Source organism: Castor canadensis, chromosome 1 (genome assembly GCF_047511655.1).
Source record: "Castor canadensis chromosome 1, mCasCan1.hap1v2, whole genome shotgun sequence".
NCBI classification, from domain to species: Eukaryota; Metazoa; Chordata; class Mammalia; order Rodentia; family Castoridae; genus Castor; species Castor canadensis.
Window position 1 is genome coordinate 103,718,195 of NC_133386.1, and position 27,520 is coordinate 103,745,714.

The following is a 27,520-nucleotide window of genomic DNA, read 5'->3' on the forward strand; positions in this document are numbered from 1 at the left end:
TTTCCAAATGAACTTAAGGGTAGATTTTTCAATCTCTGTGATGAATGTCATTGGGATTTTGATGAGGATTGCATTAAACGTGTAGATTGCTTTTGGTAGTACAGCCATTTTTACTATGTTGATTCTACCAATCCATGAGCATGGAAGATACTTCTATCTTCTAAGTCTTTCTTAATTTCTTTTTTGAAGAGTTGTAGAGGTCATTCATGGAAAAATGCTCACTATCTCTATCCATAAAGGAAATGCCAATCAAAACTGCACTAAGATTCCATCATCATCAAAAACATCACCTAAAACTTGTTACTGAGGATGTGGGGAAAAATAGACCCTCATACACTGCTGATGGGTATACAGGGTGGTGAAACCACTCTGGAAAAAAAATTGGAGGCAACTTAAAAATCTAATCATACACCTGCCATATGATCCAGCAATCCCACTCCTGAGGATATAACCAAAGGAATGCAATGTTACTACAAAGGCACCTGCACACCCATGTTAATTGCAGTGCTATTCACAACAGCCAAGTTATGGAAACAACCAAGATGCCCCATTACAGATGAATGGATCAAGAAGGTGTGGTATTTATACACAATGGAATTTTACTCAGCCATGAAGAAGAATGAAATCTTATCATTTACAAGTAAATGGATATAGCTGGGGAACATAATTCTGAGAGAGGTTAGCCAGGCCCAGAAGACCAAAAATTGTATGTTCTCCTTCATATGTGGACTTTAGATCTAGGGTAAATACAGCAATGTCATTGGACTTGGGTCACATAACAAGGTTAGAGCACAAATAGGTTTGATAATAGGTACGAGACCCAAAAAACATGATATTATTTAAGGTCCTCAATGCAGAGGAACTAATACAGGAACTTTAAAGTGACAGAGGTCAATAGGAGAAGGGGATCAGGAACTAGAGAAACAGTCAGTTTAGGAAGAATCAACTTAGAATATATCATGTTTGCATGTGGAAGAAATGCTAGGAATCTTCCTGTATAGCTATGCTTATCTCAACTGGCAAATATGCTTTGTCTTTCTTATTATTTTTTCTACTCTCTCCTTCAACAAAATTAGAGATAAGGATAGAGCAGTTTCTGCCTGGAAGCAAGAGGGTTAGGGGAAGAGAGAGGGGGTGGGGGGGAAGAGGTAGGAGGCGGGGGTAGGTGTGAAAAATGCCCAAACATTGTATGCTTATATGAATAAACAAAAAAAAAAAGAAATTCAAAGTATGAAACTTAGTATTAGTTAGATTTTAACTATTCAATTGTAGTATTTTTCATGACTGTGGTGCTCTGAACTAATAGAGTTTCAGGGAAGGCACTGGCTTTATATCTGAAAGATTAAATTGGTTTGATCTTTCTGGAGAATTATTTGCTAAGGGAAATCATAAAAACATTAAAATACTATAATTTCAGCCCTAGGAAATTATTGTTTTTACACCCCCCAATATTATATCCAAATGTTTTTAAAATAATAAAAATTTGGAAATAAATTTGTACTAAGATGATAACTTTATTTAATGTTAACATGGAAAATTGCTTTCTTTATACTATTCAACAAAATGATAAAGCCATATTTGTAAGTTTATGTGCATCTGCACACCACACACAATGCTTACCAAAGGAATCATCAAAAATATTGATTTTGTTTTAATATATTTATGTTTTTCTCTTAATTTTTTGACAGTACTGAACTTTTAAACCCAGGGACTTGTGATTGTTGGGCAAATGCTCTATCACTTTAGCTACACCTCCATCCTTTTTTTTTGCTGAAGCTATTTTTTAGTAATGTCTTGTGCTTTTTCCCCAGGATGGCTTTGGTCTGCCATCCTTCTATGTATACTTCCTCCCACATTGTTGGGATAACAGGCATGAGCCATTTTGCCCTGCTACTTTCTCTAAGTTTTGTGCAGAGTTAATATATATCTATAGTCAGAAGACAATGTTTTTAAAGACATGGTTAAAGTGAGAAATTAGTAAAATTTCAGATAGTTTATTTGGCTATTTAATTCATATGTTAGAGAGAAATTATTATTCTTTTGCAAGGATCTTGAGAAGCATATTCATTTAGAAAGTCACTGGAAATCATTGCATCATGTGAGTTACAGGCAAACAATTAAAAAATTGTAATATATAATACAGATCTTACATAGACTACATGGAGATATAGTTTTATATTCAAACATGCTAATAATATTTGTAAAAAATTAATTATGTTGATTTTGAAATTATTCATAAATTTATAAATCATTCATTACTTCTATGTTCTCTTGTTTGATTTATGTCAGAAGGGTTCTGATTGGAACTATATCTTTTTAAAACAACTACATCTTTTTCCTCCCTTCTATCTTTCTTACATCATGTTTACATAGTAGAGATTTCAAAAATTCTAATTATTATATTTACATTTTATAAAGCAGCAACTGTGAAGGATGATGTTTCCCATCTTGAGAAAAATCGCTAAACATCAAACTTGTTCAGCCATGGATAAAATGTGTGTACATTCTGCCATATCTCCTCAGGTTACTCCATTATACACTGAGCCACTCTGGACCAAAAAAACAGATGCTTTTGAGACAGTACCTAAGGGCCATGTTTCTTCTTATTTGCTTGACATAGATAAAATTAACCTCACTTAGAAATAACTCAGTAATGAATGCTACTGGTTTCCTACAGATCAAACTAAACTGTCTGAATGCATGTATGAGGGCTGCACACCTCACATTTTCTTTCCTGCACATCTCATAGCTTCTTCTCACAAGTGAATGCCCTATATTATATGAGGTTGCACTACTCAAGAGCTTTCATCATTTGTATTTCTTTTCCACTAGTCACTGAAATGAATAGTATTTTTGACCCGATATCCAAAAGACACTAGTGTGAATGTTACTGTTTTTAATAGAAATATATATATTTTTGTGTTTTCTTTCAATCTATTTTCAAAATATGTTTATGATAATTTCTTCTTCTTGTCTCATTCCCATTTCAACAGCAGAAGACCTTGGAAAAATTAATAGCAGAGACCAGGGATTGGAAAATTATAGCTTGTAGGCCAAATCTGGTCCATCACTTGTTTTTGTAAAGACAGTTTTACCAGAATACAATAATCCCCACTTGTTTACAGGTTATCTGTGGGTGATTCTGTACTATAACATCAAAGCTGAATAGTTGTAACAAAGGTCATATGGTTGGCAGAGCCTCTAATACTTAATATCTCTTCCTCTATAAAAACTTTTCTCAATTCTCATACTTTTATTTTCACTTTGTTTTGGAGATATATCATCAATGTTCATTGTTTCAAATATGTGTGGAAATGTAGAGTCTTCAACATTTTTTACTTATAAGTCTCAAATACTTTACTTAAACTCATTGTAATGATGCAATTACAAGAAAGACTATAAAATACCTATCTTAAAAATAATCACAATGACTCATCAAGTTAACAATAGGTTAGGAAAACCTAGCTTTAGAAGCTGCTGTGTACAAGCAACATGAACTATTGGTGTGTGGAAGCCTGGGAGTGAGGGAGTAGAGAATGGAATAAGACTGAGAAAATAAATGAGGCTGGTGTGTCTCACTTCCAAGGAAAAAGTTAAACAGATCAACATACAAGGAATGCAAAAATTGTTCAGTGTGACTCTGTGTAGACTTGGTACCAGAATATTCAAGACAGTTAGTGAGACATTAAAGACAAGAGGTCATGGATTATTTCTGAGTTATCAGCCATATAAGGCTTGATTCCAGATGTCCAGGAAGCAAGATTCATTTAGAGAACAGCCACATGGTCTGAAGTAAGTATGGAACACACCACAAATTCTGGTTACAATACCAGTTATGCACTGAGAATATGAATGATGGTGGACATTTCATTTACTGAGTGGAAGACATAACCCATAACCCAGTCCTGGACCTATCCAGTGTTATAATAAGGCTTTGGGAGGACAGTCATTGTGAGGAAATGATTTGACTGGGAAGCCAATCAGATACTTAGAGGGAATCACTGGATATAATTCGAATAGAGACAAACACTTACTTATTTCAAGGATAATTATAATAATAATACTTGCCATCTATTCAATAACTACTCATTAACTTTCAATGACCCAGGTTTGACAATTTTGTTTTTGCAAAAATTTACTGATAAGAAACTGAAAGATACTTTCTTAATTAAAGTCCCTCAACTACTAAGTATTTGATTTGGTTTTGGAATTTGAGTTTGAAAGATCCAGAAATAGAAAAAAAACTGAGGTAAGCAATGGAGGGGATTCAAAACTGGAATAAAAACCTGAAGCTCTTATTTTTTTCCCATAGGTAGGACCAAGATACCTAATTCTAATAGTGAGAAGTATTTCATATACATAGACATATTTTTCAATTCAATTTCTTTTTGTCAGTCACTTGTAATTTAGAAATTAATTAAAAGGTATTTCTGTGGTCTCTCACATGTATCTGTACTTGAAGTATTTGCTGCAGAGTGAAAGGCTACCACTCTTATACACACGAGTTACCAATATTTTGAGATTTTTTGAAGGTCAATAATTAGGGATATTATTCAAACCCATTAATAGTGTTAATATATGCATAACAATGATCATGATAACATGTTTTCTTCTTTAATAGCCATGTCCCATTTAGCAACATACTTTGTTGAGGATACACAGTGTCATGAAATCTGTGTATGCAATGAGTGCTATATTACAAAATAAGACAGACATTTTCTGCCCTCCTGGAACTTAACTTACAGTAGAGAGAGACAGATAACAAACACTAAGCATAATAAGTCTGAATTTATACACATCATGATTCATATAATAAAGTGCATATAATATATGCACCTGTGTATATGAGAGAAAGAGAGAAGGAAAGGGAATGTGTGATAACTTGTATGAAAAGGTAGAAACACAATAGGTTGGGATGTGTCATAAGTTCTGGGTTGATGATTGAGAGACAAGAGTATACTATGGTTAAGATGACTTTCTTTGTTGAATTCAATTGAAATGAAAGCTAACTGTATCACTATAAGGAAAAAGAGCATCCCTCAAAAAGCAAGCAGCCAGTGTTGTGTTAAGGTTTGATATTCTCTGAAAATATCAAGGAAGGTATGTGGAGAAGCAGTTAAACAGGAAAAGACCTGTAGAGGATGAAGTCACATACGTAGCAGGAGAAAAGGGAAAATCAGATTCTTAGAATTTTAAACCATTTAAGGGCCTTATCTTGTATTTTTAGTAAAACAAACAATTGTTACAGGAAGTTGGGAAGAGAAGTGGAATCATTCAAATGGGCACTCCGGCTTCACTGCTGAGAACAGATCAATGGGTGTTGCTGGGCCAGGCATACTGAGGGAGTTAGGAGCCAAACATCTTCAAGCTGGTGAGAAATGACCATGGCCCAGGTCACTGTATCAGTAGCGAAGGCACAAATGATCAGATTCTAGATCTATTTTGAAGACCAACTTAAGAAAATTTGCTGATATATTAGATTATTTTATATTTATTTTGGCACATGGCTTTATTGAACATGGAGAAGTATTTTAAGATATATTCTTAAGAAAAATAAAGGAAATGTATACAAACCAATTATTTAGATATGTTACAAGTAGTCTTATGGGAAATTTTAATCATCTTTAAACTGTATGTAATAATAGCTCTGTTACAAAGTAAATTGATGATTCATAATAATGATTTGACTATGGCCCTCTGACTTCTGTATCCATCATGAGTTACTGAGACATGTCCAGAGTGAAATACATGTTTAGTTTATTATTTTCTACTCATTCTTGGAAATTTGTGTCTTCATGCTGAGTAGAATTCCTCTCTCTTAACCATAGTGTTGTATAATCTAATCCAATCTATCACTGCCTTAGTGCCTTGATAATATAATTTTAGCTACAATACTAAATGTTGGTGTGTGAATGTGGTTGCATTATTTATTCATGTGTTTGTATAAAACAGGTCAGTACAAAGTGGAGAAACATAATGCAATCAATATGAACTTCTGAGAGAGCTGATGTTGTGTTGGAAAATTTATGAGTAGAAAATATTGAAGAACAAAACAGATACTGAATTCATGAGATTGGATTCAATTGAAATGGAAGTTTTGTAATTATGACACAGATGCTAGAATTAGGAATATATTTGATGAACAATCTGTCAGTTTCCTAGGACTGTTCTAACAAAGTAGCACAGACTTGTTGGTTTAAAACAAGGATTTATTATCTTGTAATCTTGTAACTAGAAGCCCAGAAACAAAACATCATGGCTATGCTCCCTCCAAAACATGGTAGGTAGGAACACCACCCCACCAAACACACACACCTCTTCCTAAATTCTGCTGATGGCTCTCAGTCTTTGGTTTGCAATTCATTTCTCCAATTTCTTTCTCTGTTGTTTAGTGTATTCCACCTGTGTGTCTTCACATAATATTGAAATAAGGTCCTGCCCTACTCTACATGACCTTATCTTAACTAATTATATCTGTCATAACCATTTCTAAATAAGATCACATTTTCAAGGGATTAATATCCATAATATATAAAGAGAGGTTCCACCTTCTCTAACTCTTTGGCTTTAGAAAAGTTATCTGACTTACTTTCAGTTTGTTCACCTGTTAAATGGATTACAACTTATTTTGTGAGTAATTTTAAGGATTATATGAATTAATCTATATAAATTGCTGTCACACTGCTACCTAAATCTTAGCTCTTTCACCAACTTTCATTTTTAGAATTATATATATAATTCAGACTCAAATGATAAGCACAAGACTATTGATTTAAGATTTCAACTATATGCAGCACGTTCCCATTTGATTTTCCATCTATGCTGCTTTGTTGGCTGAAAATTCTGTACGTAGCTTCCTATTTTACTTACACTTTGGATATAATATATTATTTGGTGGTTTTTACTCTCTTGTTTTGATAGCTGCACCTCTTTCTATATACAAAAATTTCACAATCTTTCTTTCCTGGAAGAAAATAAATTTAAATTAAATTTTACCATTTTGACACCTGAGATTAATAGTGAATTTTGTTCTTTTAGATCATCTAATATTTATACCCAGAGGGATGTAAAACATACTTGAAAAGAACTTATGTTTTTAAACTAATACAGTCTGTAAATAAAACAATGAATATGTCAACTTTGATGCCACAGAAATTCAGTGGTGATACAATCATGCATGTAAAGGACTTGTACCTTTTTATTAATGGCCAACAGAAAATGAGCATATTATTTCTATAGTATTTTTAAACACAATGTGGGTGTTTAGAATTTATGCTATTTAGTCAAAAAGTATCTAGTTCCACTTAGGAAGACTGTGATCTTGAGTCTACATCACTATTTACTTCCTACCTCAGTTTTCTCTCTGAATAGATAACACAACATACTGCTATTCTGAGGATTGTATTTCAACACAGGTACTGTGCTTAACCAAGCATCTGGAGTAAATAAGCCAAAATAAATTGTAACCATGCCAATTCTTAATGTTAGAAAGAATAAGAATATGAAGTAAACTTCCAAAATGTTTATAACTATAAGAGGAAAACATGAATGGTGAAGAGAATGTGTTCACAGTAGAAAAGTTGAGAAGCAGAGTTTAGATTTCTCTCTTGAGAGGCCCTGAGGTCACAGTGCTTCTAGGCAGAGCTGATAAGACATCCTGGCACAGTGCACTGGGTTGTCTGACACAAACATGTGAGCAGTATAGGTGGAAAAATCAACATGAAGATGAGATGTTTCTTTCTGAGTCAAACATATCTCAAGACAATGAAAATTATTAGCAGAGATTGTTGCAGACATTACTAATGGTTAAAATGAAATAATGTTTTCAATAAAGTACATGACTTAAAGATAAAATAAATTATATTTCTCCACAAAATTATAATATACAAGCTTATGAGCATCAGTGGCATTTGAAAAAATTCTAGGAAAAATAACTTACTAGTATCAAATAGAAAAGGCATTATTAGAAGTACTAGACAATTACATAAATAAGAAATCTCCTTTGAAATGACACTGAAGTTAACCAGCCCATCTGATCTTCTCTTTCTGAGAAAACAAAAGCAAGAGAATAAATAATTTCTAATACATCTTCACTCTTCACTTCGAATTCACCACCAAAATTTTTGTTGCAGTTTTATATATATAAATAAATTCAGTAGTATAAAATAAGTAGATTTTGTGGTAATATATAATCTCTATAATATCTTAAATTATTTTTAGATTCTACTAACTGACTTTATTTTCTCACTTCTGGGTAACAGAACTTAATGTCTGTAATGAAGTTTATTGTCAGGGTGACCGAAGCCGGAAGAGATGTGTGGAATACTAAGTCTTGCTCAATAGCCACTTTAATAAAGTATACATTGCTTTTTATAAACTCCTTTTACACAGAGAGCATTTGGTCAGAAAAAGCATGCCAACTATCACATGCCAGGGTTACATTAGCAAAGGGAATCACAGTTAAAGTTAACTCTTTGTCATGTCTCCTTTAAAATGGGAACAGAGAAGCAAGAGAAGCACACAGTCAACATAACTTTCTTATTTATATCTGAAGGACACAAAACCATCTGGGAACCTTGAATATTGTTTTTCTGGACATCTGGCTTTCTCACAAGGCCAGATACCAACTCACACAAGCTCAACTTAGTCTGACAATTTTTCCCCAGTTCCTTGGAGCTTTCTCACAAGGCCAGATGCTGACTCACAAAAGCACAGTATGGTCTGAGACTTTTGCCTCAGTTCCTTGGACCTTTCTCAAAAGGCAAGATATCAACTCACACAGGAAAGTCCCATTGCTGGCTCTGACAATTCCTCTTTTTTTATTTTTTAAATGTAGCAATCCCCATGTGACTGTGGCTTCAGAAGTTTTATAAGAATTTAATTGTCTTTGGAGACAGGAGTATCCTACACAAAAAATGACAAGACCAATTATAGCAATAATAACCCATTTGATAAATGTTTTTGATCATGTCAATAATTTAGATACTACTGTAGTCATTAAACCTTCTAAGAGAGAGTGTTGTCATTCTCTTGTTAAGTTTGCTGGCAACCAAACATTTTTTCTTACCCTTAATATAAACAATGCTTGAGAAGAACAATTAATAAAGAATTGTTTACACTGATGTATAGTCTACAATGAAAGCAATCAACACTTTTTAGAGTAAAATTAAAACTAAAAGTTCTAAAAGATAAGACATGGGGTAAATTGAAACATGTTTGCACATAAAAGGATGCAGTATAATCAAAGAAATCATCAGACCAGGAATATTTGCTTCCAGAAAAGTTGCCTTTACAATAGGTCATTGGTGCAGAGGCAGCAACAAATTTCCACATCTCAGGTTGTTCTGGATAAGTAATATTTTCTATTAGTAATTGAGGCATTGGGGAGAACATTCCCCCATCATGCCATGCCATTAGTCCTTTCATATGATGTTCTCTATGTAATGGACTATTTTGCTGAAAAATTTTGTTAATGTAATCACAGACCACCCTATTTCAATCTTCAGGACAATTGTGTACAGATTGTCTATGATGGCCCCAATCAATAAAAGAGAAATTATGAGTAGATACAAGTAACTTTCCAGCACTAGCATGACAATTGCTCCAATGAAGAGGGAAATATTTCCAATGTTTATATGATATAGTCTTGTTTGTGGCATGTTCCATTTGTTCATCTTTAGGAGTCTCCCTCTGAGGGGTGGTCATCACTTTGTTTGACATGTTCATTGGTTTTTATAGGCCTGATGCTCCCAGGAGGAACCCATAATGTTTCAGAGGATCCATGAACATCTGTAGAAAAACAAGCATAACCCTTCCCCTTTTCAAGTAAGAGTTCAGGCAACCAAGAGTTAAAAGATTTATACCAAATTGGGATTTGTGTGTCTGGCAAAGAGGGAGGTTTACCAAAATGTTTATCTGCTGCAGTCAAAATATCACCCTGAGGTACATTTAAAAAATTTAAAGTGAAAAGTGTTAATGCTAAGGTATTTCAGGGGGTTCCACCTTTTTTATTTTTTAACAATTGTGTTTTTAGAGTTCTATGTGCCCTTTCATCAGAGCTTGTCCTTGTGGATTATAATATTTTCATAACTTTATGAGTAGTAGAAATAAGAGCAGTTTCAATAGCAGGAAACAGTAAGCTGAATCTGAGACAATATTTAATAGTTTATCTGTAATTTTTTGCAATAAATAAATTAGAACTGTTAATTCTACCTGTTATGCAGAAGAGTAATTAATTTGAATAGTTTTATGTAAATCAGGTCCATGTATGCCTCCTTTACCATATGATGACCCATCTATGTAATAAACTGAAGCATGAGATATAGGATTTAATTTTACTGTAGTGTTAACAATAAATGGAATTCATTTAAAAAAAATCCTACAATTTACCTGTTGGATAATGATTTCCTAAATATCCATAATAATTGCTTATACTATTATTTAAATTATCCTTAAGGGGTAGCAAATTTTTAAACTGTTTGTTAATGAGGGGTAAAATGATAAGTTGTGGATCAAATCTCAACATCTGTAGGCATCTTGTTCTTTCCTGTACATTTAAAGAAGATATTAGATCAATATATGAAGTTAACACTTTAGTTTCTTTTTGTTTTAAATATAACCATTCTAAAGGAGGGTTCTCTTGGGGTAAAATTCCTGTAGGAGAATGTGGAGGAGGAAATATTAACAAGGAAATATGATTTAAAGTATTAAATCTTGTTAGAAAGGCAGTCTGTAACCATGACTCAAAAAAGTGTAATTCATTTTCAGCAGCAGGTGTTAAAGTCCGAGGGCTGTCCAGGGCGGTATCACCTTCTAAGATAGAAAACAAATTATTAAGTTTATAATTTAGTATACCTAAAGAAGGACAAAGCCAATAAGTGTTTCTTATTTGAAAGTCTTTTAGAGTTGTTAATGAGTCTCTTCATAAGGCAGATTATTGAGGATGAACGATGAGTCACTCAACTGCATTACCTAAATGTTGAAAAGGAGTAGTAGTTGGTAATTTTTCAGGATCTACTACAAATCCTCCTACTTGTAAAGCTTTTTGTGTGGTTTCAAAATTTTTTTGTAATTGTCTAGAACATGCATGAGAAATTAAAATGTCATCCATATAGTGGATAATATATGCATCAGGAAATGTTACTCTAATAGGTTGTAATATTTTTCCTACAAAATACTGACACATAGTGGGGGAATTAGTCATACCCTGTGGCAGCACTGTCCATTGATATCTTTATAAAGGTTCTTACTGATTTCAGCTAGAAACAGAAAATGCAAACCTTTCCCTATCTTTGGGATGTATAGACATAGTATAAAAACAATCTTGTAAATCTAAAACAAAGGCCATTCTTTAGGAATACATGCTGGGGTAGGCAATCCAGGTTGTAAAGCTGCTATAGTTACCATAGATGCATTTACATTTCTTAAATCTATAAGGAGTCTCCATTTTCCACATTTTTTCTTAATAACAAACACTGGGTAATTCCAAGGAGAAAAGGAAGGTTCTATATGTTTGTGCTCTAATTGTTTTTGAATTAATTGTTTTAAAACCTGTAATTTTTCATTATTCATGGGCCATAATATGAAAATCATAGGGAATCTACCCAGTGTCATTGCTCCATCCTGCCAAATATTCTCTACAAAAAAGAGAAGCAGGACCAAAAGTTACACAAGCCTTTCTAAAGTCTTTTATAAGATTCATATCCAATGCATTGTAAGTGTTATTGCCATTCATATTAAACATAACAGGAAACAGCAATTGCAATTCATGTGGCCATGGGGGGATAGGAATGTGAGCTGCTAATGAAGGCCATTCTTTCTTCCCAAGCCCTTGTAGGGGCACATATGTAAGTAAAGCATTTCCTCTTCAATGTTTCCCCTTTCAGGGTGTTCATTCCAATCTTCCTCCTCTGGGGGAGGAGGAAAAAAACCAGCAGTCTCCCTTGGAGGAGCCATTGCAATTGCTGGTGCTGCAAGTGGCAGTTTACATTCAATTTCCTCAGGCAGAGTAAAGCCATGACTAAAGCACCTTTTACTTTCCTTAGTGATTTTTTCCATATCACCTGCATCTAATATATACTCATGAAGGGAGGCTACAGTATCCTTCTCTAAATTTTCTTCCCTTCTCTCTCTGCCAAGTATAAGAATTACAGATTTAACCAGAGCCCATGTTATCCAAAAATGAAGAGGAATCTTTTCTCCCTGTCTGTATTCCTTTTCAACATTTTTACAAGCTCGGTCCCAGACTTCTTCAACTAAAGTACTTCCCTCAGGAAACCAAGGATTATACTCACAAATTACTTCTAAGCAGTCCTTTAACTGCTGTTTGGAAGCTCAGGCTCCTCCTTGTAATAAAAAGTGTTGTAAGAGTGAACGAAAAGGCTGAACTCTGCACTGATTTTGCCCCATCTTTTCTCACTTACCTCCTTCTGTGATGGTCTTCACGTCATTTTCAAAATTCTCCTTCAGGTCCCTGTTTCAGGCTCCAAATATAATTCCATTTACCAGCGGAAACTGAGTGATCAAAGCCAGAAGAGATGAGTGGACTACTGAGTTGTACTCAATAGCCACTTTAATGAAGTATACATTGCTTTTTATAAACTCCTTTTACACAGAGAGCATTTGGTCAGAAAAAGCATGCCAAGTATTATATGTCAAGGTTACATTAGCAAAGGGAAGCACAGTTAAAATTAACTCTTTTTTATGTTTCCTTTAAAATGGGAACAAAGAAGCAGGAGAAGCACAAAGTCAACAAAACTTTCTTATTTACATTTGAAGGACACGAAGCCATCTGGGAACCTTGAATATTGTTTTTCTGGATGTCTGGCTTTCTCAAAAGGCCAGATACCAACACACACAGGCACAGTTTGGTTGAGAATTTTGCCCCAGTTCCTTGGAGTTTTCTCAAAAGGCCAGGTACCAATTCACACATGCACAGGCACAGTCTGGTCCTGAGACTTTTGCCCCAGCTCCTTGGAGCTTTCTCACAAGGCCAAATGCTGACTCACGCAGGCAAGGTCCCATTGCTGGCTCAGACAGATGTCAAGGTATTTTATCTGATTGCCTTATTCAAACAGACATTTCATTATTGAGAGATTTTTATTAATTACATAGCTTAGAAGCAAGAAATGAAAATAACAATATAATTACTTTATTCATATTACAATATAGACAATGTCAAAATGCCAAACTTTAAAACCTAAGTATATGTCCACATGGATTTTAAATGGAAGCCCTTATGTTAAAGATAAAATACATACAAACTCATATACAGAACATATTTGCAATAGGGTAAGTACTCTATGGAACATGGGGAAAAAGGGAAAGGAAAAGAGAATGATGAGCATCAGTGATATTGTAAAACATATCATCTGTTGTTGTGGCATGGTAGTCAGAGGAGAAACCAAGCGACACTCAGAGGAGTGGAGAACTCAGGTTTTTATTTTTACGCTAGCAGGCCCAGACTTGTACCAGTGTCTGAGCACTGAACAAAGGATTCACGAGATATTTAAAAGGTAGTGTAGGGCATCAGGTTACAAAGATGTGCTCAGGTCATGGTGTCCTAACCAGTGAGTTAAATTGTTTAGGTTAATTGGGCTGGTAGTGAGCTAGGGACCTAGTGTTGTTTAGATAAGAACAGCAGGGGAGACCTGCTTTGGGAAGTTTATTTACAAGTGGAGACAAAGAAGGGCAGGAATGGGTGCTTATCTCTGCTTGGTGCCTCTTATCTCGGTCCTGAGCTTTTGTAGGGCTCTAATGGGCAATTCCTCACAGCTCTGTCTGAGGTTACAGCTTTTAACTGACAGTTTACCATGTTTTACAACCCTGTTCCAAGGCTATCTTCCTCTTCATTCCCCCCTTTTGATGCTTTTTCCAGTTTTGGATAAGCATCAACACTAGACTTTAGAAATTCCATAGGATTCTTGTTGTCCCAAAGGCCTATATTGTGTCACTAAGAGCTGCAACTTTATCGCCTCCATCCGGGAGCTAATAAAGCGAGTTATGGAGTTAAGAATGCAGGGACCAAATATCAGTGCCAATAGAAGCATAAAGATAGGGCCAGATAATGGAACAAGCCATGATGCCCAGTTCCAGATATTGCTCCATCTGTTCCAGGAATTTGCTAATTCCTGCCTTCTACGTGCGACTTGGTCCTGCAATTGCTGGGCCATATCCCTGACTATTCCCGACTGATTTACATAAAAGCAACATTCTTCCTTTAAGAAAAGGCAAAGCCCTCCCTTTTTGGCAGTGAGTAAGTCCAGCCCTCTCTGGTTTTGGAGGACCACTGATGCTAGGGAGTCCAGTTGGTCCTGCATAGTTGTTATGGACTTTGCCACTTGCTCTATGTCACTTGTTAGCTCTGCGGATAACTATTTATAGTATGCGGCTGATGAAGCAATTCCTCCTATGCCTGTTCCTATCCCAGCTGTTATCCCCAGTCCAATCAATAAGGGTATAAATTGGATAGCTCTCTTTGACCGTGAGTGAGCTATTAAAGGCACAGGGAGGGTCTGATTATTGGGCACTATGTTTATTTGGGGGGTGAGGAATGCCAGTGTACAAACGCCCTTCCAGTTAGCTGGCAGGCACTGATAAGCAAGGGTCCCACAGACAAAAAAGATTCCCGGGCTGCTGCACCATAGCCGATCAACTGTACATCCATTGGCAGTAGCTGTACAGTTTTGAACTTGAGCACATTGGTCAGCAGTCAGTTCCCCAACCGAATAGTGTCTTTTTGAATTGTAGATACAACTGGGGGCTTTCTGGAATAGCTGTATATTTCTTACTCTGGGTTTTGTACTGGTAGAGTTGAGAGGAGCTTCATGCCCTCTCTGCTTGAGAAGGCTTACTGGGGTTGCCACATATTGGGGAGGACCTGAGGACATGCAGAGCCAGCCATCACCTGCCAATGGTGGGTTTGTAAAATTAAGGAGGTGGTGGGTTGCATTTAGCAGGTTGTACAGTTGAGGTTCCAGGTTAAGTTCCCCTGTCCCAGGGGGGAGCCTTAACGGGGACTGTGGAGGTGGCAGATCAATGTCTTCTATAGGCTCATATCCACCTAGGTAATCACCTGTGGGTGGCCCTTCCAGCTTTGTGACTCTCCCTTTGGTAAAATGATGTGGAGGAGGGGTGGAAGGGTAAGGTGCCCAGATATAATGGGGTTTGTTCCCTCCCCCGGTCATTTCATCATTCCATGCCTTTAGGGGGTCCCCATTTTTCTTCCAGCAAACTGTCTGTCCTATAGTGCCCTTGTTCTTGCATGATCCAGTCAGACCCATCAGCTTTCCTTTATAGTAAATCATCCCTCCCCTGGTGCATTCAGAGATTGATATGCTGCACACAAGTGACAGATACTGATAAAAGGTGAAGTTTTCCCTGGAAGGAGAGCGGCCTTATGCAGGCTGAGCAGTCATCCTGGCCTCCCATTTGGACTACCTCAAAATGTAGCAGAGTTAGAAGACAATAGCACACCAAAGACCTCATGCTCAAGGTTAGAATCTAGGCTACAGGCAACACCGGACAGCAGTTAGGCTCCCAACTATGAAGAGATAACAGAAAGCTAATAGTAACCTCTGGCCTAAGTTCCAATCCTGGGGAGCAGTGACAGCCAGTCCTAGAGCAAACAGTATAGCAACAACACTAATCAGCAGGATAGGGTATGGGTGACAGAAAAGAGGATGAATCTGTGTCCCGGTGGGCAAATCCTCAGGCTTCTGCCGTGCGTTGACCAACCAGCTTCCGGGGTGTGGTTGGAGTAGGGCTGGAGGTCTCTCAGGCAGTGGTGCTCTGCTGCGACATCCTCTGGAGCCTTAATCTGAGGGGGTTAGTTGAATCTTGTACTGCCTGCCAGTTGTTGGGGTCCACGGGAGTGGCAGCCTTCTTTATCAGGGAGTGATGAATCCAAGAAGTGAAACCTGTAACCTTAACAGCTGTAGGAGTTGCTAATATGACTAGGTGGGGACCCGTCCAACTAGGTTGGAGTGGTTCCTTTTTCCAATCCTTTACCCATACCATGTCTTCTGGTTGGTGGGGATGGGCCCAGTTACCCATAGGGATTGGGGCCCTTTCTAAAACTTCCCAGGAAATGTGGCGCAGGGTTGTTCCTAAGGCCTGGAGATGTTGAGACATGTCCAGACTCCCAATTTGCGTGAGGTTCCCCCTGAGCCTGTTTTTATGGGAGGGGGTCTGCCATAGAGAATCTCAAAGGGTGAGTATCCAGAGGGTCTAGGGGTACAGCGTGCCCTGAGCAGGGCTAAAGGTAGCATGTCTACCCAGGGAGATTGTGTCTCTTGGCAGAGTTTGGCTAAGGTAATCTTAAGGGTTTGATTCATGCGCTCTACTTTCCCTGAACTCTGGGGCCTGTACGCTGTATGGAGTTTCCACTTTATTTTTAAAATCTTGGCCAGGCTATGAACTATTTCTGCCACGAAGGCTGGCCCATTATCTGACCCAATAGAAAGGGGAAGTCCGTATCTGGGGATAACTTCTCTTAAGAGAGGCTTTACTACCTCTCATGCCTTCTCTGTGCGTGTGGGGTAAGCTTCAACCCATCCTTAGTAGGTGCAAACAAGGACCAGGAGGTACCGGTACCCTCGACAGGGCTTGACCTCTGTAAAGTCCACTTCTAAATCCTCAAAAGGCATGGTGCCTGTAGTTTGTATTCCAGGGCTTGGCTTAGGCCCTTGACTCGCATTGTTTTGTGCACACGTGATTCATCTAGCACTCACTTGGGTACACAGGGTGGGGAGCTTGGGAATGAAGTAGTATCTGTCCAATAGATTTTCCAGGGCCGTTTTCCCCAAGTGTGTTAGCTCGTGCTGTTGTTTTACCAGAGCGACTGCTACAGCACTGGGAACAAAGAGTCTCTGGTCAGGCAACTTCCACCAGCCCCCTTCCTCTTTCATTCCCTTTTTATCTTTTGCCCATTGTTCTTCCTCCTTGGTGTAGTTTGGGGAGGGAGGCAGTTCTGGAGGCAGCAGAAGCTTGGCGGTCTGCTTTGGCACTTTGGGGGAGCTCAGTTCTTCTGCTGCCCTTTTTGCTGCCTGATCCGCCAGGCGGTTTCCTCTACTAACACAGTCCATGCCCCTTTGTGGCCTCTACAGTGCATGTCAGCCACTCGAGATGGTTCCCAGACTGCTTCTAGCAGTTGGAGAATTTCTTCTTTGTTTTTAATTTCCTTTCCCCCTGCTGTCAGCAATCCTCTCTCTTTGTATATTGCTCCATGCACGTGCAAGGTGGCAAAGGCATTCTTAGAGTCTGTACAGATGTTTACCCGTTTTCCCTTTGCAGATCGTAATTTCTGAACCAATGCCCAAAATTCTGCTTGTTGTGCAGACCAGCTTTGCGGTAGGGCTTCAGCCTGTATAACGTTGTCAGCAGTGGTGACTGTGAATCCGGCCTTTCGTCGTCCATTCTGGATGAAACTGCTTCCATCTGTGAAAAGTTCGAGCTCCAGATCTGAGAGGGGAAATCCATCAGATCTGGCCTGCTAGAATACACTTCATCCATCACTTCTTTGCAATCGTGATCTGGGAGCCCTTCTTCTGTTGGCAGGAAAGTGGCAGGATTTAATGTTCGTACAGTCTCTAGTCTGACTCGTGGATTTTCACATAGTAATCCTTGGTAGTGGGCCATTCTGGAGCTGGTTAGCCATTTGTGGCCCTGTCCATTCATTAGAGCTATGACCGCATGAGGAACTTTGACATTAATGTCCTGTCTGAGAGTGATCTTGTCAGCCTCCCTGATTAAGGTTACTGTGGCCGCCAGGGCCCGGAGGCATGGGGGCCACCCAGAGGCCACTGGGTCCAAGCGTTTTGACAGGTAAGCCACTGGACGTTGCCAGGGCCCCACCGTTTGGGTGAGGACCCCCAAAGCTGTGTGGTTTTTCTCACAGACGAAGAGATTGAAAGATCAGTTTACGTCTGGCAGCCCTAATGCAGGGGTGCTGGTCAACAGCCTTTTTATTTCCTGGAAAGCCTGTTCTTGTTCGAATCCCCAGTTTACAGGGTCTTTTCCTGAGCCTGCTGTGGCCTCATAAAGTGGCTTGGCCAGGTCTGAATATCCAGGTATCCATATGCAACAGAATCCTGCCGCTCCCAAGAATTCTCGGACCTCCTTCTTGGTCTTTGGCTGAGGGATGGAGCAGACAACCTGCTTCCTCTCCGGACCCAGGGCACGCTGTCCCTCTGAGATGATGAATCCGAGGTATCGGACCTCTAGTTGGCAAATTTGGGCCTTTTTCCAGGAGACTTTGTAGCCTGCCTCGGAGAGTCTGGCTAGCAGAGCCTTCGTCCCTTCCCAGCACCTCTCCCGGTCATGGCTTGCTAGGAGCAGATCGTCCACGTACTGAAGCAAAGTGCAACTTGGATTTTCTTCTGGGAACATTGACAAATCCGCTGCTAGGGCTTCCCCGAACAGGGTAGGGGAGTTCTTGAAGCCTTGGGGAATTCTAGTCCAAGTCATTTGTGTTTTCCTTCCAGTATGGGGGTCTTCCCATTCAAAAGCAAAGAAGGGCTGACTAACTGGTGCCAAGCGAAGACAGAAAAAAGCGTCCTTTAGGTCCAAACAGGTGAACCAGCTGGCTTGTGGTGATAGGAGACTCAGGAGAGTGTAGGGATTAGGGACTACTGAGTGCAGCGTGATAACAGCATTGTTGACTGCCTGCAGGTCCTGGACAGGCCAGTAATCTCCTCCCCCTGCCTTCTTGACTGGCAACAGCGGGGTGTTCCATGGCGATTGGCAGTCAATTAATATTCCTGCATCCTTCAGCCGCTGTAGGTGGGTCTGAATTCCTAGGCGTGCTTCCCATGGTATCGGATACTGCCTCTGTCTGACAGGGAGAGCCCCAGGCTTGAGTTCTACCATTACAGGTGCATGATAGCGAGAAGGCCGGGGGCCCCGTTCTCAGCCCAGACATCAGGAAACTCCTCCAGCAGACAGATGGGCTTCATCAGGCCCCCATTTTCCTGGTGGTAGAGTTGCCATTTGTCTTCCGTGGGCATGGTCGCTGCCATGATGAGGGCGTTTGGTCCCCTCACGGTGAGGTTTGCAGGCCCTCCCTGGTTGAAGGTGATTTGGGCTCCGAGCTTTGTTAGTAAGTCCCTTCCCAGCAGAGGAATTGGGCATTCTGGCAAATACAGGAACTCATGAGTCACCTCATGCCCTCCGAGTTGGCACATCTGGGGTCGGCAGAACTGCCGGGCAGTCTGAGTGCCAGTGGCTCCAATTATTGTTGCTTTGCGCTGGGTGAGTGGGGCTACTGGCTTAGTGACCACGGAATGCTCCGCGCCTGAGTCCACCATGAAGATTATTGGTTGGCCCCCCACTTTCATTTCTACCGTGGGCTCTCGGGGGCCTAGTAGTAGGGAGCCTGGTCTTTCCTAGTCTGATCCAATTCCTGCTAGGCCAATGAGATCTTGGGCCTCCGGTTCAGGCTGCCATCCTGTCTTCTTTCCTGGAGCAATCCTGTTAGGCTCCAATGTTGTCCTCTTGTGACGGGGACATTCATTTTTCCAGTGACCAGTCTCCTTGCAGTAGGCACATTGGTCTCGCCAGAGTGGGGTTCTCCCATTGGATCTCCCCTTCCGTGGTGGAGCTGACTGCTGAGTTGGGTCTGGCCTCCCCAGTGCTGCAGCCAACAAGGACACCTTGGCTTTCATTCTTTTATCAGCTTCCCATTTTTCTTTGTTCGCCACTTCTAACAGCTGGGTGGCATTCATCCCAGCAAAACCTTCAAGTTTTTGAAGTTTTCTGCGAATGTCAGCATACAATTGAGTCACAAATGCCGTATTGACCATTCGTTGGTTTTCTGCCGCTTCTGGGTCGAAGGGAGTATATATTCGGAAGGCCTCACAGAGTCTCTCATAAAAATCAGTTGGGGTTTCCTCTGGCTTCTGGATAACTGCTGCAATTTTGGACATGTTTGTAGGTCTCTTAGCTCCAGCCCTAAGCCCGTGTAAGAGGGCAGCACGATATTGAGTAAGGTCACCTCGTCCTTCTGCTGTATTGAAGTCCCAAGTGGGTCGAGCATCAGGGACTGCCTCTCTTGCCCATGCTTCTGCATCTAGGGTTCCTGCTGGGGCTTGCCCCTGGAGCTAGCGGCGGGCCTCTGTCAGAATTCGCCACCGTTCTTCTGTATTGAAAAATGTTAGGAGGATATGCCGGCAGTCATTCCAAGTGGGTTGATGGGTCTGGAATATGGATTCTAGGAGATCAACCATAGCCTGAGGTTTTTCTGAATATGACAGTGTATGATTCCTCCAGTTTAGGAGGTCAGTCAAACTGAAGGGTGGGTAATAAAGGATTGAGCGTCCAGGCTGGACCATGCTATTAGCATCAACCTGCTGGGGCCCTTGCATCTCACGGAGAGGCATCTGCAAGGCCCTGGCTTGAGGGGCTGGTGCCTGAGATGAGCGAAGGCAGCAGCTCAGGGGCTGTGGACTCAGACTTCAAGCTAGGGACGGTTGTGGGACATCATTGGGACTAGGAGGCTGTTGGCGGGACAGAGAAGGGCTCACTGAGGGTGGTGGGCTGTCTGGAAAAGGTGTCACTGGCTGCTCTGATGGTGGGGGTGCTCTGGGAATGTATGGCGGGGGCACCAGCAGCTCATCTTCTGGATCCTCTTGCAGAACAGGTTTGGTCACATTCTGGTCTTTAGGCTTTATTGCCTGGGCCACGAAAACTCTGCTCTGTCCCTTTCTATTAGCACAGAATCGGATCCAGGAGGGCATGGTTTGAGCCACCTGGAGCCAGGAGTCAATATATGGAAACTGGTCGGGGTACCCAGGGTTTCCTATTACAATCTGATAAATGGCTCTGACTGTAGGCAAATCTAGAGTGCCTTCAGGGGGCCAGTTGACCCCAAAAGTGGACCATTCTGACTCGCACAGTGTGCGCAGCCTTCCAGGAGACATTTTAATCCCATAATCCCCTGCGAATCCCTTCTTAAAATGTTTAAGCATACACTCCAGGACTGTAGGTTTTGAAGAACCTCCACCCATGGCAATTAAAGTATGTCCTATTTCCACCCTATGTATTCCCCCCCTGTGTCAGTGGCACAAAGACAAACAAGGGTGGGTGCCCCTTCAAGGGAAGAGACCAATCAGATGTCTGTCTGGCCGTGTCCAAAAGGAACTTCTGTGCCTCTTAGCATTAATGGCAGGGTCAGCCTTGTGACTCTGGATCGGGGGATGCCCCCGACGCTGCCCTGAGCCATATGAGGTTCACCACGGTACTGCAGAACAGACCCACTCGGACCCTGTAGCTTTTCAGCCGTGCAGCCACAAACTCGAGCCTGAAGTGAGGACGAATCAGGCCGCTCACTCACTCACACATTCACTCCGAAGTTATTACAGTTTTCCTCCCCCCCTTCTTGGAGGATTCCCTGACCTGTGGAACTCCTCTGGGAGGTTCCTGGGAGTGGATCAAGCTCCCCTTCCGTCCAGTGGGACGGGACCTGACTTAGGACTGATTTCCCAGGGTTGGTGCTTACCGAGTCCAGACAAGGCTGTCAGATGAGTTGGTCCACTTCTCTTTGGAATCCAAGCTGGGGCAAGACTGCTCAGAGAGATGGAGTGCCACTGGGCCGAAGGAGGACCTGGAATACCATCGGGTGGCGTGCCACCTCGTTCAGTCCTGTGTCCCTCCCTACTCCAATGCAGCCCAGCTGCCAGCTGGTGGCACAAGGGGCCAGTTGTTTGGAATCTTGCTGGGGCCTCCAAGATGTTATGGCAGGGTAGTCAGAGGAGAAACCAAGTGACACTCAGAGGAGTGGAGAACTCAGGTTTTTATTTTTACGCTAGCGGGCCCAGACGTGTACCAGTGTCTGAGCCCTGAACAAAGGATTCACAAGATATTTAAAAGGTAGTGTAGGGCATCAGGTTACAAAGATGTGCTCAGGTCATGGTGTCCTAACCAGTGAGTTAGATTGTTTAGGTTAATTGGGCTGGTAGTGAGCTAGGGACCTAGTGTTGTTTAGATAAGAACAGCAGGGGAGACCTGCTTTGGGAAGTTTATTTACAAGTGGAGACAAAGAAGGGCAGGAATGGGTGCTTATCTCTGTTTGGTGCCTCTTATCTTGGTCCTGAGCTTTTGCAGAGCTCTAATGGGCAATTCCTCACAGCTCTGTCTGAGGTTACAGCTTTTAATTGAGAGTTTACCATGTTTTACAACCCTGTTCCAAGGCTATCTACCTCTTCACTGTGAAGGTAGAGGATATAAGGATGTGTATTGATAACTGTTGAAAAATGGGGATATGAGAAGTAAAAGGGTCAGGGAGAGTAATGGAAGACCAAAGTGAAGTACACCACAGTGGGGAAACACTGAGAAACCCCCTTTAACATTGTTGGCAATAATGGTGCTGATAGGTTTTGGTTCTTACTGCACCCTTAAGCTTCACAGAGTCATGGTCCAGCCTCAAGTCTAGCTTGAATTCCCCTTCTGCCCCAACCTCCAATCAGCATGAACCATAAGATCCTAACCAATCAGATCATGCTGAGTCTCACTGAGTGGTATTTAAGACCCTGCCCCCCCCCTTGGCTCTCTTCTTCTCCCACCCAGCAATAAAGAATCTCTTGGCCAGATCACTCCTCTCTGTGTGGTCACTTTGGGACCTACAAACATCAACTTAAATACCAATAATGAAAGAATGGACAGTAATATAAGTGCAATGTAGGGGGATACAAGTGGGTGGGCTAATGAAGGAGTTTAAGGTGAGGGTGTATGATGGATGGACTTCATGTACCAATATGAAATAGAAAAAAAGAAACTTCTTGCAATTATTGCATTAAGTGGGGTGGCGAGCGGGTTGAAGCGGAGAAAAAATGGGGGTGATGCAACTAATATACAACATAAACCTAAATGGAATTGTCGCTATGAATTCCCCCTGTATAATGAATATAACCTAATAAAAACTCATAAAGAAAGATAAAATACATAGGATTAAACTTTAGTATATACATCACTGAAACAGAATTAATATTATTACAAGTCATTTGAGAATACCATGTTTTTTGCATGATTAAGCACGTGACAGTAAGCTTCACAATGAACTGTGTATGTCCAAATTATAACTATTATATTTCATTTTTAACTTCTTTGTTAATAAAAATATATTTATTGCTTCATAATTGTTTGAAAATTTTTATCCATTTTTTAATCTGAATGATTATCATGAGGAAAGTCATGTGAATGCTTTTATTCATTTATACCTTCATTCATTTATACATATGATTTCTATTTTGAAGTTTTCCACCTAATTCCATCAATTTTTTTAAAAATGCTTAGCTACAAATAACACATAGATCATGCTAATATCCATACTTCAATGATGTTTTAAATATTTTCATTGCATGAAATTGTTTATACCCTTCACATCTACATTTCAGCCATTTCTTAGCAATTACAGATTTTATGGAAAAGCAGATCTTTATTTAAATGGTATCATCACTTTGAAACTTCCCTTCATCCTATGTTATTAATTTCAATTCAACTCAAAATTAATCTACTCAAAGATAATTTGATGTTCTTTTTTTTAATTTTGTGATTGAAATTTAGTTAAGCTTCTTGGAAAATTTAATATCTACTTTCTTTGTATAAAAAGAATATAAGTAGGATTGGAAAAACAGTAGAGTCTATAGGGGAAAAAAGCAACTTCCCATGGCAGTTGTGAATATTCTATTCTACCAACTCTGCTACAGAAATATCATTATATCAGATTTTTTTAACTTATGTCATTTATTTTCATTCTTAAGTATTGAAGTATTGTTATATTATTACTCCATATCTTTCTTCAGAAATAATATCATTTTAAAAACAAGAAATAAATATGATTAAACTAAATCTTATCCATGTCACACTAATTTTCACAAGTACCAAACCCTCTGGATCCTGGTCCTCCATACTTTGAGGCAACTGCAGGGAAATTGTCATAAGTTATAAATTAATTTCACATTTGAGAATATAACACTCTTTTGCTGTATATTTGTTGATCCCCAAAATATTATTTAGAGAGAAATTATGCCTATGACCAGATAACAAATCTGCATGGAAAAATTTTAGAAACATAACTTCTCATTACTTTATCTTTGCTTTTTTTTCTTAAATAGAGAAATTCAATTGCATAATTTCTCATTTAAAAAAAATCACCCTAATGTATGTCAATCTCAAGTTCTAAAGCTTGGCTAAGTGTCTGTCCAAAGTTGATATAAGTTAATGGAGTCTTAACTGGAAGACTAGGTTGGTGGTCATCAAATGTTAAAGGGCAGGAAGCATGATGTGTGAGTTTTCTTTTTTTAATTGCTGTGTTATATTGTTGGCTTGCAACAATATAAATGTATCATCTCACAAATTCTGTAGGCCAAATATCCAGGCACAGTGTGAATAGTTCCTTTGCTGTAGTCATAGACCTGTTCTGGTATTGGAGTCCTCTTCTGTGCTAGTTAGCTGTTGAAAAAATTTATTTCCTTCCTGTCACTGTCACAGAACTGGCCTGTCATTGTTCTCACTGACTGTCAGGTAGACACAGTTCTCAGCCAACAGAGACCATTCCTAGTCTATGCTGAGTGATCCTCACCATCTCAGCAACAGAGAACCTGCCTGATATCAAATCCCTCTCACCCTGTAAATTCTTTCGATGCCTCTTCTGTTACCAGTGGAAGAAAAGTCCACTTTGCCAAAATGCCTTTAAAAGGCTCTTTTGATTAGGGCAACCACTTAATCTCCTTCTTGTAGTATAATGTGATTACAAGTGATATCTTATTATGCTCATGGGATTCATCTGCATTCAAAGGGAGAGAGTTATTCAAGGAAGAATGTCATTGGAATGGTTATTTTATTATTTTGACCACAACATGTGAGAATTCAGAAAATTGCAACTTTGCAGTACAAAGGGTAGACAGAAACCAGAACACTCTGACAACAGGTAGATTCCCAGTTGTTAAGCCACAGACAACATTTCACTTCCTTGGACTAAGTTGTATGTGGAATCTCAGTGTTCAATCTGGGATCACCACAAAAATACTTAGAAGTAAAAGAATAGTGAGAAGTGAAGAAAGAAGACCCTTAGCAGTATTTATTTCTCACAGTAGCAGCTCTGAAACAGGACAATTTGTACTTAAATATTGAAAGATCAAGGTTATACTATTTGCAAAACACTTTTAACTTCTTTATTGTAAATTAATTGGCTGCTAAGTGTTTTCTGCATTCTAGCATTCAACTCACTACAATGAATTTATCTCACTTCATTCTCATAACAATCTATGGAGATTTATGGTAAATTAAGTCAAACAAATACAATTGATTTTGTGAGGTTGGGACTCTTTGTACCATAACTCTATAATGACCCTTCTATTACAATGATACACTTTTAATTACATGTTTAATTGTCTACTTGCCTTCAACACATACTACTGACACAATGAGCTGCTTCAAAGCAAGACTGTATCACACTCATATTTGTGTCCTTTGTTTGAAGGACAAAGGTGAATAATAAGTATAAATTGAAATTCTTATATTTTTTCTAAATGTGTGCTGTTTTTACTTTTTTATTGTGGTGCTGCGTGGAGGTACCAAAGTTCTCACAATATATCAAATATATCATACTTGAATACACCTCTTCCACCATTCTCCTATAACATAATTATTCCTGGAATAATTCCAACAGGTATTATTTTTTCATTTATATACATGTGTATGCAATATTTGCACTATATTCACCCTCCCATGCCCTTTCCCCACCTCTTCTTCCTTCCCACTGGTACCACCACCCTACCCCTGAACCAGGAGACCAGGGATGGAAATGTCATAAGGGCCTTTTTTAACTGGTAGAATGCACTTTCTGACTTGTTAATCCCATTCAATAAAAGGCTTGGGCTCTTTGTGCTTCCTTAAGGCTCTGATATGAAGGCCTGGCTAAATCTGTGCATCCCTGGACCCAAATTCTACAGTATCCCATCACCCCCAAGAAGGCCCTCAATTATTTTAAGGTCTTAGGTAGAGGAAACATCAGGATTGGATGGATTCTGTCTTCTCCTAGGACTCTCATCTCCTTTTCTAAGACAAGTCTTAAATATGAAACTCTGAACTAACACCACCATCGGCTAAGAAGTTTAATAAGGATTTCATGCCCTGTGAAATGACAGACTTGGGTGGTCCACAGAGAGGAGGTCATCTACATATTGTAGCAGAATAGCTTGTGGATATTACCACTCTGCCAACTCTTGGTTTAGAGCCAAGCCAAGAGATGGGGGCTGTCTTTGAATCACTGGGGGAGGACAGTCAACTGACCTGTCTGGCCTTCTGTGTAAGGTCCTCAAAGGCAAAGATAGGCTGACTTTTGGGGTATAGGGAGGTTCAAAAGAAAGAATCCTTTAAGTCCAGGATTTAAAGAGTAGAAGTACCTGGGGGTATTTGGGCTAGGAGCATATAGGGATTTAGAACTACAGGCTGGGGAAGCACTACTGCCACATTGATTAAGCAGAGATCTTGGACTAGCCTCCATCTGTTTGGTCCCTTCCTTACCTCAAGGATAGGAGAATTATATGGGCTGGAGCACTCAACTAGCACCCCTGCTTATTTAAGTCGCCGATTATGGGAATCAGTCCCTCCTTACCCTCTGGTCTAAAGGGGTATTATTTTTGATGGGGGAACTCAGAGGGGTCCTTGAGATGAATTTGGAATGGGACCGCCATTTGTACCCATCCCACAATGTGTCCATCCATCCATACCATGGAAAACATGACATTATTTAGAAATGGTTAAGACAGATGTAATTAGTTAAGATAAGGTCATGTAGAGTAGGGCAAGACTTTAATTCAAGATGATGTGAAGACACAGACAGGTGGAATACACTGAACAACAGAGAAAGAAATTGGAGCAATGAATTGTAAGCCAAGGATTGAGAGCCATCAGCAGAACCTAGGAAGAGTACTATTAATTATACTCATGATTTTGTTCATTAACTTGTTTCTATAGTGCAGTGTTTATCATGTTTACCTCACTGTGGTGTCCATTAGATCTCTTGGACTTATCCATTCTAAAACTTTATATGCTTAGACCAACATCCTTTCCCCATTATCTCCCACACCCAGCCCGAGCAACCACTGTTCTAATCTGTTTTCTGTGAGTTTAAATTTTAAGAGTCTGCATATAAATGAGATAATGCATTATGTATCTTTCTGTTCCAGGTTTATTTTACTTGGCATAATGTCATGCTTATTCCTGCTGTCACAAATGGCAGGATTTCATTCTTTATAAGGATATTAGTATTCGATGTTGTAGCACTTTCTTTATTCCTTCATCTATTGATAAACATTCATGTCATATCACATACATGAATTAATTAAAATTGGTTAAAAACGTAAAACTGAAACTGTAAAGAAGAAAATATGGGGAAAAGTTTCTTCACATTAACCCAGGCAATAATATTCTTCTCTTTTTGTGGTACTGGGGCTTGAACTTAAGGCCTACACCTTGAGCCACTCTGCTAGCCTTTCTTCTAATTTGTATTTTTTGTTTTTGA